We start from the raw sequence: 12,953 nt of genomic DNA on the forward strand, positions 1-12,953 counted from the left end.
GGACTCCCCTAGTTTAGTAGCTCACAGAGCAGTTGTTTAAAGGTATTAGAAAGAGATGCAGACAAGCTGAGATGACAGGAGCTTGAAAGAAATTGAATTTTATTTCTTTAATGTTCTAGTCAGTTATTATCTGTTGCTTCCCCTTCCCTTAAAGCTTGCTTGAAAAATCTGTGATATCCTGAGAGGTGAATATAAAGTGTGTCTCTTTCAGATTCACTTAGACCCTCGCTTGAAAAGGCTTTGTCATGCTAGCTTGAGCCTTGAAAGTGATGACTAGCAGGATTCAGATTTCTGGGCAGGCTTACAGTTTTCACTCACAAGAGCTTATTTGTTTCTTTATGGAGGTTTATGGCAGTTCCTTTTAGGCATGTGCATAACTATACATGTGCTAATGCATTAAAGCAGCAGCTGGGTACTTGCTTGCTAGGTTATTCATATTTATATGTAGCTTGTGTTGTTGACATGGTGAGTCAGATTCCACTGTTACTGCAGACAAGGCAAAAAACTAGAGGAATGGCTGGATAACTACAGGCAGCATGATAAAGTCACTGCATTGCATAAGAAATTGCAAACTCCTTAATGTGATTAAAGAAGACCTCAGACTTCCCAGTTCAGTAATAATATCAAATGCTGGTCTGATGGGAAGGGGCATCTAGGTTTAAGAGCAAGCCATTTATAAGCTTGGAGGTGTACACAAAACAGCATTGGCTTTTTTCCTTCCAACACCTCTGCATCATTGATCTTCTGTCAAACACAATTTCTCTTGGAAAGTTTCTTATACCATTGTGGGGGTTTTGTTTAGTCAAAGGAAAAAGTCCAAAGGCATGAAGCACAGTAATTGTGTGTTAGGAGGCTTTGATGATGTGCCAGGTTACGGGATGACTGAGGTTTTCATGGTGTCTAGTTTCTCCAAAGGCAGCTTAGATAAAAAGTGAGTTGGCTGGGAATGCTGTGTCAATGCAGGTACCAGACATGGAGTATGCCACTGGCTTCCCCTGGCACCAGCAGAGCTCACATCTTCAGAGCTTTTCTCCTTCACAGAAATAGATGACTAGTTATTTGAGGGTTGGGGTTTTTTATTTGAGCCAGAATGAAATTCCATGTTGCTTTCTGTTTGCTGAATGATTTTTTAAAAGTCCTGTCTTGGCACTTCTCTGTTTCAACATCTCTGTCCAAAAGCATTTTTTTTTTAGCCATTGATATTTAGAAGAATGTTTCATTATGCAGAGAAAAATGAGCAAAAGGGAGGAGGATTGATATTGTGCAGTTACATCAAGAAAATCTATTTGAAAATGCAATTTGTTCATAACATTAAAAAAATGTAGCCATATATTTTCAAATCTGTGAGTCTCTGTGGACTGGGAAAAAAAGGTCACGCTGAAAAATTACTGCACTATTTTGAAATCAGGGAAATGTGTAGTCTTTTAAGATGAGTCCTAGATCTGAGATTTCATACTGTTGGAAAGAAAAAATGTTTCTTTGTATGTGTCCTTCGTTCACCTTTCAGGCCACATCCATTGTTTTTTGCATGTTGCTCCAAAGGGTAGCATGTGGTTAAATATAGTTTTATGTGAGTGACCCATTTTTTAATTATTTTATTTATGTGACTGTTGAAAATTGAATATGTCACCTTTCAGTACCTGGCAAATGTAACCATTTTCAAAAGTGGAAAGGAAAGGTGTGAGGGGGATTCAGGCTGTCTGAACTCCCTGCTCTGTGCCGGAATATGGATTGGTCTTGTGTGCTTCCTAGTAGCTGAGGGGACTGCAAACAGCTGGGTAGGAGGATTTCACCTTTGTGCCACCGTCTGTAATGCAGAGAGACTTTCTCTGGGCTAGTTTTAAAACTGCCATTTCTTACATTTACTTATTCATAGACTTACAATCCATACTTTGTTTTAGTAGAAAGTACTTATTTGTAGCAATAGAAGAAGTTAAAAGGTACCCCAGCTCCTTGCAGCTTGTGTCTTTAAGCAGTTTTTATGCATTTGGAGCAGCTGAAGTTTGATCAACATGCTACAGAAGTTCCTTTGCCAGTGTTTGTGAAGCTGCAGCTAAACTTGTATGAAAATGATTGTCAATAGTATTTCATCTGGTGAGTTCAGTAATATCATTAATGATTTGGTAGCTAGAATAATGGTGCCTCTTTGATTGATAGTGTGAAAAGCAAATTAATTTTAAATGTGGAAGATGAACCTATTAACAGAAGTCTTTTCTGTGTTAAAGTTTCTGCAAGCTCTGATGTGCTGGTAGTGGCGCAGAGACAATTAACTTCTGTGCCTCTGAATAATAAAAAATAAATTTAAAATAAATAAAAATTGAAATGACTGCTGCGAATTTTATGTATGATAATACCTTAGCTGTCTCTGTTTCACCAGTAAATCTACTTGTTATCCTGAAAATAAGTCTACCATTTTCAGTTTGTATCTGAAACCCTGTTACTTAAGTGGCTCGGATTAAAGAGAAAGGCTGGTGGGTATATTTTGGTTGTATTATCAGTGGTTATATTGCATGTGTGTTCATGTTGACTCTGGATATTTGCAGAGTACAGATCAACACCATACAGCATGCCTTTTTTTCCTACATGTTCCTCTTCAGCCCTTGGGAATATAAAATTCAGAGGAGGTGCTTGTGCTGGTTGTCACGAAATTCTCTGCAGCCCTAAAGGGGATACTGGAACTCTGATTATGGAAACAAGGTCACGCGCTGGAAAAACCCAGTGGGATTTCTTTAGTGATTTTGATTACTGCTGCTTGTCATTTGCGTTAGGATTTTAAGAATAGGGATTGGTGTTCGGAATAGTGATACCAATTTTCAGAGATCGTCATCTAAAAGGAGAACTAAATCCTTTGGGAAATTGTTTTCTTCTTGTGCAGCTTAAAATGTGAGATAGGGCTATAAAAAAGGCAATGAAAGATGTAATAATGGCTTGCATTCTGTTGATGAGAGTAAATCCAGTACCCTCAAAAGACTGTATCATAAAGCAAACTTTTATGACCTAAGACTTTAAGTTCCGTTTTTCAAGACTGGCAGTAAAGAAATCTGTGATGCAGAAGTGTGCTTCTTGAATGGAAAAAGTGACAAAGTTTCCTTATTTGTTTAAGATGGTTAGTTAATCTACAGAGATGACAAACCAGACGTTAGAATTATTCAAGCAGATAGTTTGTTTTCACCAGCTATGCTTTGTCCTAGAAAGGTATCATGGCAGTTTCCAGCATGTCATCTAGGTTAAGCTCACAGCAGGCATAATCTGTTTGGGAAATTAAATGTATGTGAAGGAATGCTTTGGTTCAAAGCAGAAGTTGAAGTCTTCTTAAGTAAATAAAGGGATGAGTAAAAAAAATGTAATTTTTCTATTCTGAGAGATTTCACCTTACATTTAAGGTTATTAAAGGAACTTAATTATTTTATGTATGTTCTTTAAATGGAGTGGGAACCATGTCAGCACATGGATGGAGGTGGTGGCTGGACCATAAAGTCTCTGGTGCCCCTTTCTCCCATCACAGAATCATCTTGGTTTGAAAAGACCTCCAGCCTTTGTCTGATCACTACCTTGTCAACTAGACCACAGGAGTAAGTACTACGTCCAGTTGTTTCTTTAACACCTCCAGGGATGGGGGACTGCACCACTTTGTACTGGTCTGCTTCTGCCCTCAGCCATTCCCACACAAAAGTTCACGTGACTTTTGTTGGAGAGTTGTTCTTTCCACATCTCCAGACTAAGAGGCAGCAGTCTCTGAGACAGTTCTTCTGGGAGTGTGGTGCCAGGCCCAGTGGCAGCACCAGCCTCTGAATCCTGCGTTCTTCCCATCCTTTGGCTTCCACACTGGCTGTTCAAGCCAGCTGGGGCAGGCAGCAGTGCATTCTGTAAATAGCTCTTTTTGTCATTGAGTCTTGCATTTTTAAAGGTTTTCTGCTCACTGCATGGGGGTTTTTGTCCATACTCCCCAGTAAGTCATGTTAAAAGGCAGGTGCCCAGTGATAGGGTGGCATGGGACTGTTTTCATCTGACTTCAGCTTGTTGGGGAAACCTCTTTCCTCTGGCTGTGTAGATGGTTCTCCAGCCGTGGCATGAAAATCACAACAGATGTGGTAGAAATGCCTAAACACCACTAAGCCGAGTGCTCCAGTTCAGTGCCATGTATTATCTGCCAAAAGCTTACTAAGAGAGGATGGCAGCAGCTGCCAGCTGGGCAGCCATATCTTCCCTTAGACCACATCTTTTCTCTTCTGACTCCTACAGATGAAAACACAGCAGCCCTTAGGGGGAAGTGCTGTTGTTTCAGCTGTGCCTCTGTCTGCCCAGAGCAGTGTGGGTCTCCTTCCCTGGCTGGGTCGCTACTCAGCCTTCAATTTTGAACAAGAAAACAGCCCTCTTCATTCACTGTGATGGTTCAGATATACTGATAACTTCATCTCTCTTATTTCTGAAGGCTGCAATTAAGTACTGCAAGAAGGTTTTATGCTAACGTTTGTCTAGGGAGCTTTTCACTCCATCAGTGATGTGAGATTGCATTTGTTGACAGTGGGTAATGTCTGTCTGTCTCCTAAGCTTAATAGAAGATTGTAACTCTGCCAAAGACCCTTGTCTCTAAGTGGATTTAAAAATGCATTTACAGAAACAGAAATACCTCTTTCAACTTTGCAGTATTTTCCCTTTACATTCAGAGTAAACAGTCTTTTTGGCTAGTTTAAAACTGTGAATAAATATAGATGTTTTCAGCTAAAAGGTTCAGAAAATAAGCATTTGAGCAAATTTGTCACGGCACTCAACATCACTTTCACTTTGGTGCTTGCTGTCAAGTGAATTTAAAGATTAACAAATAAATAACAGGATGTTTGAGTTGGGCTACATTGAAATTTTCCTAAATCTCTTCTCCTTTCTTTGTTTTCTAGAATAGAATTAATTTTGAGCCTGCCAGGGACTTGCTTGTTCGTTGGCTGACACAGGTTCTTCTTTGCCTTTTCCATCATCACCATTTATAAAAAATTTGCAGGCCAAATTATGCCCTCAGTAATGTTAACCAAATTTGATTATGTCCATCCAAATTGTGTTCCTGTCTTAATAAAATTTCAGTGTTTAGCAAGACTGATAGAAAATTTTCTTTCACAGGACACCCATATTCCTTTTCCTCTCAAATGTAACAGGGACGGATATTTCTTTAACCTGTGAAACAGAGAAATTGTATAATTAATTTTTTTTAAAATTTATTTCATGGCCACCTAACAAAAGCTTCTGTTGCTCCTGAGTGCATTTCTAGGCAAACAAATTCTAAAAATAATCTTGCCTCCTTGCATATTGCTAATTACAGGTAGTAGAAAATGAAAATGGCAATGAGGGATCTGCAGAAGCGCGTGCATTATCTGGAGCAGACTGAGTTATTGTAGGCCTAAAATAAATAAGTTGAGGAAAGGTGAGAAAGAGTTCAGCAGTAGCTGATGAGTCTGGCCCCCCTCTTTCACCTCGTGCCTTTTGCTGGCTCTGCCATTTTTCTGCCCATGCAGTTCAGCCAGTCCTGAGTATTTACATGGCAGAAAACTAGCCCCGGAAAAAAATATTTTAAAAAAGAAGTAATTTTCTTCTAGTTGAATAAACTACACATGTTCATTAAGAGGTTAGGTGAGCACCATTTGATGGAAATGGGGGAGCAGAGCACCTTGACTGAAAGTTGGAGGAAGAGGGTATCAGACTCCTCATAGCCTTTGTTAGTAGCAAGCTGCTTGACCTGGCACATTCATCTTGTCTAACCACAGCCTCAGATGCTAGAAGGGACAACTGCTGCCAGGAATATAAGCAAAAAAAAGATTCAGCTTAAAAGTTCATTGAAAAGTGCTTCACAAGTGGTTTATGTTTCTCTTGAAAACAAACAGAACAAAAATCAACCCATTGCCAGCTGGTCTAGGGAAGTGATTGTCCCACTCTGCACTGCTGCAGCCTCAACTCAAGTCCTGTGTGCAGCTTTGGATGCCACTATATAATAAATATACGAAGTTTTTAAAGAGCCCAAAGGAAGACTACAAAGATGGTGAAGGGCCTTGAGGGGAATCCATACAAGGAGCAGCTGAGGTCACTTGGTCTGTTCATCCTGAAATAGGGGATAATGAGGGGAGACCTCATCGCAGTCTGTGACTTCCTTGAGAGGGGAAGAGCAGGAGCAGACACTGATCTCTTCCTTCTGGTGTCCAGTGACAGGATTCAAGGGAATGGCCTGAAGATGTGTCAGGGAAGGTTTAGGCTGAATATTTGAAAAGAGTTTTTGACCCAGCACCAAGCCTGACAGAGTTTGAGAAGCATTTGGACAATGCTCCCAGGAATGATGTGACTTTTGGGGATGGTGCTGTGCAGGGCTGAGAGTTGGACTCGATAATCCTTGGGTCCCTTTTATTTAACTCAGGATATTCTATGATTCTATCAATCATCTCCAGTACCCCCAAAATCCCACAAATAAATGCACCAAGAAAGCCCCACCCAAAAAAAAAAAAAAAAAAAAAAAACAAACAAAAAAAAAACCAAAAAAAAAACCCAAACTCATCACTTACATAGTGGTGAAATTTGTTGCGTTGATTCTCCATGAGGCAAAACTTGGCCTGAATATCAACAGAGAAAACAATTTTGTTTTCCTTGACTCAGGGTAATTTTGCATAGCTGCTGCCTTGGGTTTGTTTTCTGTATCAGCAGTCTGTAGAGCACCCTTTAATGTGGACAGACAAACTGTTCAATTCTCTCTTTATCAACTGTAAAATCTCCAGCCTAAATTTGTACCATGGCATCTTTTTGGCTGGTATTTACAACCAAAAGAATGGCGGTGGTTTTTTGTCATGATTGCCAGCTCTGTCCAAAATTGTACCTTTTGTCAATTCCAGTTTGCCTGTTATGGAAATGAGAATAAGACATACCCCTGCCTCTGTCATTAAAATAGCATACTCCATTTTATTCAGAAAATAGGAATGTAATGGAAAATAAAATGAGTATTACAAGTAAGTGCAGAGGGAAGTTTTAATCATACACACAGACTGTGTAATGCACTTTACTGTAGTTAGTCCTAGGGAACTGTATTTTCTGAAACTGTCTCTTCTTGGCTTTGAAGAAGGCCATTGCTAATTATTTTTACACTGCAGCTTTAAGCTTTTAGTGCAAGACTACACTTTTGAGTGCTTTCAGAGTATTAGAGAGAATATGTTTCCAGCCATCAAGGGACTGTCTTATGTCCTAGGACCTCCGCAGCAGTTTGTATTTGATGTGGGGGCGTTTTAGAAATGACTTTCTGTTTTAAATAGTTTGAGAACTATTTGCTCCAGCAGGACATTTCTAAGGCCATTAGGCTGTGTTTAATTGGAGCAGGTGTCATGTGTGCTGTAAGCCCCATTGTGTCAGCCCTGGCACTGAAGTGGAAGTGGTTTTAGAAGAAAAAGCAGAGATTCTGTAACTGCTGATGGGCACAGTAGCCAATTCAGCAAGTTGCCTGACACAGCTGCCAACGTACCACACTCTTCACCTCAAATGCCCTACTGTGTTCAGAGGCCTTGACTTGTTAAGAGTATGGGATGACAATCAAAATAGGTTTAGGGATCCTTGTAGTGATGTGGAGTAAATGGAAAGCAACAGTAGACTGGTGTCACTATTTTAGGTGTCATTGATCCACATCTGAATGTAGAATTTCTAATGTGAAAAGGAAGAAAATCAGTCCCCTTTTTAGAGCACTGAAACTCTTCAGGAATTAGTCACATTTATTTCACGGCTCATAACAGCCTGGGAGATTGGTCTGTGCTCTGAGTGCATGCCTCCACATTTCAGTTTGGTTTCATTTGAATCTTTTGGTTTAAAATCTGCAAGAAACCATTCTGAATAACTGCTCTCTTTAAGTAACTGATGATGATGAGAGGTTCATCACATAGCAGATCCATTCTAGAGCTTGTGGGTGAATGTCTTCCAAAAAATAAATATAGTCTGGTACATATACTGTTAAGTCACGGCAGATTGCTTTCCATAGTAATAAATGTGTCTGCATTTTTAAGTCTATGTGTGTGTCTGACTAGCACAGATTTATGACAAGCAGTTAAGGTGATGTTGTATTCAGAATTAGTTGAGTACATATTTTCAATAACATGCCTTTGATGCCCTTTGTTTCCCTCAGTTTAAATGAATTTAATACTGGGTGTTGTTGGCTAAATGAAAGGTACAGAAGCCTTGGGCTTAGGGCAACAAGGGGTAACAGTGACAAGCTTAATTCATAAGTGTTTTTTCTGGTACCTTTGAAGGAATTTCCATCTCTGAGTGCTAAAGATGGCTGAATTTCCACCCTTATCCATCCTGTTTTCTCCCCTCATGAGACTGTTTGTGAGCATTGCAATCACATTCAGAGCCATGTGATGTTTCAGATCTGTCCACTAAGAGGCTAACTCATTCCAGATAAGCCCTGAACAGACAACATTCATTTTTCACTTTGCTCAGAATTTCCTGTGCTTTGTTCTGCATCTGTTTGTGAAAGACTGCGTTATCTTTGAAAGCCTTCATCTCGTTTTCTTTATTCAAACTATACGCTAAAATGGAAAAAGGGAAGAGCTGGAAGGAGCCCAGCTGGAGCAATCTGCCAAAGATCCCACAGAGGGATGGAGCTGGCAAACTCCTGAAACCTCATCAGCTGACCTCTGGTACAATTTGGGAAGCCAGGAGATAAGCCACTTTTCCTGCTAAAGGTTTGGCAGCCTCAGCCAGCCATTCAGAGTAATGCCTAAAGACCGCACCAGAATTGCAATTGCATTTTTCTCCTCTTTCTATCATCTCTCACTCAGCTTCAGTAGTGGTTGACCTCAAAAATATTTCAGTTCAGCCTCTTCTTAGTCTTTGTATGTTTGTGTGCATTTGTGTACACAGACATGTTAGAGTTAAATCACATCTTGACATGCTCTTTTCCAGACAGGCTACCTCAAAAGCAGGTTCTCCCTAAAATACCTCCCTCAGACGGTGGTGGTTGTCTCTGGTGCTGTGGAAGGTGAGAGTGTTCCATGGCTGACTGTTTTGAAAGATGCCCTGCAAGCACCCCAGTTTTTTTAAGTTACACCTCCTGTGTATGTGGATGGATTGAAAGAAGCTTAAAAGCGGTGAAAATGGCACAGAAAGAGTACAGGTTTTTTTCCTTTCTTCACAACATGGGAAATTTCTTTCTGTCCAGGGTGGAAATGTTAGCAAGAGGGTGCAATGATAGAAGTGTGTCCTTTCAGATCAATGTATTTTCTCATTGAGAAAAGGCATCTGAGTTATACTGCCTCATGCGCATACAGGTATACTGGAAGGACGTGGCTGATGAGGAATTTCATCCCCTTTTGTTTTTTCCTGACCCCTGCACCCTTGCTGGGATGTTGAGATCTTGTTTCAGAGCCTCAGGCTCTCTCTCAGTCTGTGGCCCTACATGCCGGAAGGAATCTAACATTGCATGGAGCCACAAACCTGGGGCTTGGTACAGGAGTGAGCTGAGGCTGGGGACAGGCATATCCCTGTTACACAGTCTGCATGCAGGACTTAATTTCTCTCCCCACCTCTTGGATCCTGTGGTCTGTCTAGAAACATGCTGTTTCTCTTCCAAGAAGACACCTAACTTTTCTCTTTAATGTGACAATCTATTTGATGGGGCAGTAAGCAAATAAGTCTGTTTTGCCAAGATAATAAAATCTGGTCCTTTCTAGAGTAGTTGTTCTGCCTCTTTGCATCTCAGGAGGTCAGCAGCAATTACCTTCAGGTGGAAGTCATGAATAAGGGATAGAAGTTACAGGAATGTGGCTTGAATTTCAAATCTTCTTGAGACAGGGGTTTTTGCTGCTCTTCTCCCCCTCCCCAAAATCAATTGAAGATGGCCTTTTGTGCAACAATGAGATCTGTGGTTAGGGACTAGTTGTCAAGTTTTATTTAGATGGAAACCTGTCCCAGAAGTGTTACCTCATCTTATTGTCCTGCAGGGATGAACTTCAAATGACAGTTTACATTTGCCTGGAACTGACCTCCTCTAATTGAAATGAACAAGGCTGTCTTATCTAAGTAGATAAACACAGCTCATTTGCAATTGTAGATTTAAATGCACTCTTTCATAGATTACCTTGGAACAGTATGGCCGCTGTCCTTGAATATTTAAAGTCTCATTAACAAGAGACCAGAATTGAAGAGTAAATGTTCTTTGTGAAAAAGAGGTTTTTGAGCTGCAAACTGATGCTGATCTCCGCTCAGCTAGAGGAAAACTGTTTGGTACAAAGTCCCCTTTATGCCAGCATGGAAGGTGCTCCAATAAAACTGGCATGCAAAGTCATGAAGGCTGATTAACATCCACAGCATTACACAGGGTTATATACAAATACTCTGCTCATAAAGTAGAATAAATGGGCCGTTGGTTAAGGCATTGCTTAGCACAGAAAACCACCTTTCTTTCTGTTGTGGATCTAGGCTTCTGTTATTAGCAGCCTGGAAAGCAGACCTTTTAGAAATAGTTGATTAGAAAAATGAGTTTAAAAACTTCCTGCAAACTTGAATATTGGGGTTTATGGGGAAAGTTTTACAGACTTTCAGATTCTCTGGCATAACTGGATATCGAGATGGTGCTGGATTGCCATCTGGCTGGATCAAAATTATAACTGCTCAGTTATTTTCTATTTAAAATAATTTTGGACTCGCTGGGGATAGTCTCATGAAAACTAGATTTGCAGAGAAACTTAGAAAGGGACAGACTCTTGAGAGAAAAAGTCTGCTCTTCAGTCTGTGCTTTCCTGCTTCCAGGAGAAATCCTGCCAGTAACAGACAGAGGGCACAGAAATCTTACCAAGGTTTTGGGAAAACAACTTTCAGGGTTTTTTTTGTGGCTGATGTCCCTCCTGACCTTTGTTGACTAGGTAGTTCTTCAGGCAACAGGAATGAGACTAGACTGAAGGAGATGGTGTTTTTCATGCTGTCTGTTTCCCTTTTCCATTGCTTTCAACCCAAGTAAAGTACTGGTTTGGTGTCCTCTTGTTATGAGAAGTCCTCAGTTCCCTTAAGGACAATGGGAGGGATCTCACTGAGCTTTAGCTCTAAAGTTGAATTCTGTTCTGCAGCTCAAAGGAGGAGGCTCTCACCCCAAGGTTTGGGAGCAGGTAATAGTGGCAATTTCATCAGGATTTGGCAAATTCCTGCAGTATGAGGAGGGGGGAGATGCCCTCTGTAAGGGATAGATTTTCTCCTGATGTGGCCTTTTAAATGCAGAAGATTATCTGGAGGGTAGCCCTACTTGGACAGGCCCTGCTCTAAAACCACGTGGGGACATGTCAAATGAAAATACCTCAGCAAAATTAATTTGCTAAGGTGTAAGAAACTTCTGTTTCAAAAGTGCACACATTTCTCTCTGCCCCTTGCCACCCCTACTCCAGAGCCTGGAGGTCAACTGACTGTAGGTACTCTTGTGAGAAAAAACTGGGGTATGGCCCTTCTGATTGACCCCTCAACACAGAGCTCATCTGATAACTTAAAGAAGAACGCTCTCTTAGTCAGAAACTACAGTGAAGAACAAAGGGAAAGCTGCTGGAACCTCATGGATTGCAAGAGCTTCCCACAGTATACATTTTTCCTCTCAAAATTCATTAAAGTGCAATTGATGTTTAAGTCTAAACTTAAACTTAAGTTGCAGTTTTGCTGTACTTACTAACAGCTATGTGCAGCATGTGTTGCTGGACACATTTGAGCCATCTCTAAAAACAGAGCATCCAAAACCTGCGTATGTCCCCGAAACACTGATGCATGGCTTCCTTCAGAATTATGGAGAAACTGTTCCTGGTCCAAATCTGGCAGCATCTGCTGCTGCTGCCTGTCATGAGAGATGCTCCTATTTATACCCCTTGCTCTCTGTGAAATGTAGGTCAGGATTTTTAGCTTATGATTGCCCATAGGAGAAAAAATTTTCAGATCCTTCCACGTTAATACCAGACAATTAGGAGTACTTCCTTTCTGTTTATCTGAGCTCTTCATCTTTTGTTGACAACCTTTTTCTTCCTTTTTAATTGGAAGGAGGAAAAGGTGTTTTGCTGTTTCTCAGTGCACATTTCCTCTACAGCTACTTGTGTTTTTTATTCTGTCTTTGTCCTCTTATTTCCTGGGCTCCCTTTGAAGTGTGAGGGTCAGTTCCCATGCCAAGCAATGCCATGCCGTGCTGGCAACTCCAGGCTGCTTGCTGCCGGCTCAGTGTTACAGCCATGGAGATTTCTTTTTTCCTTTCCCCCACCCCAACTCCTGGGCCATCCAGCCTAATGTGAGAACAGATTGGCCTTAGTATTTGGAGAAAAAAAATCTATAATAAGCACTGGGGACATGCTGGTAAAAAGTATCAGCATGGTATACCAGCTCTGTTGGAGTACTGACTGTACATTAATTCGCTAACTTATAATTAGCTATATTAAATTCCAATTTTCTGAAAGGAACCATTATCAAATAACACTCTGTTTGAAATCTCAAAGAAACATAAGGAATGAAAGCTTAGTCCTCTTATGCTTTCATCTTTCAGAAGCAATCCCTATCTCAACATCTTGACCTACATTTTCTTTTTACCCTCTCCAAGAAACATTGTGTGGATTTAATGTCTCAGAAGGGAGGTAGGGTTTTTTTTAAATGGGTATGTATGTGTTGACATGTAAAGTTTGGGAAAAACAATGAGGCCTTCGTGTCCCCAATGACTTTTTTTTTTTTCTTTCTTAAGGCTTGAACGTATTTTCTATAGTATCTCTGAGGCAGATTTTCTTTTCAAAAAGCAATTAAATGTAGAAAGTCCAACCTACAATTTTATGGTCCACTTATATAAATCTTGCTTCTGCCAAAGCCTTTCCTGATTATACATGGCAGTAGAAAAATAAATTGGCCATTCATTCCTTCTTGCATCCTACTCTCCATTTGCATCTAGTGGTACATTTTCTTTTTATGGTTAAATGGGATGGTTTTTATGTTTG

At 40.4% G+C, this 12,953-nt stretch overlaps 1 protein-coding gene across 3 annotated transcripts in view; it reads left to right on the top strand.

Moving 5' to 3' along the window:
- JARID2 (jumonji and AT-rich interaction domain containing 2) overlaps positions 1-12,953 on the top strand; it is a 213,606-nt gene that overhangs the window by 94,240 nt on the left and 106,413 nt on the right. The window lies entirely within an intron of this gene.

Source organism: Serinus canaria, chromosome 2 (genome assembly GCF_022539315.1).
Source record: "Serinus canaria isolate serCan28SL12 chromosome 2, serCan2020, whole genome shotgun sequence".
In the NCBI taxonomy this organism is placed as follows: domain Eukaryota; kingdom Metazoa; phylum Chordata; class Aves; order Passeriformes; family Fringillidae; genus Serinus; species Serinus canaria.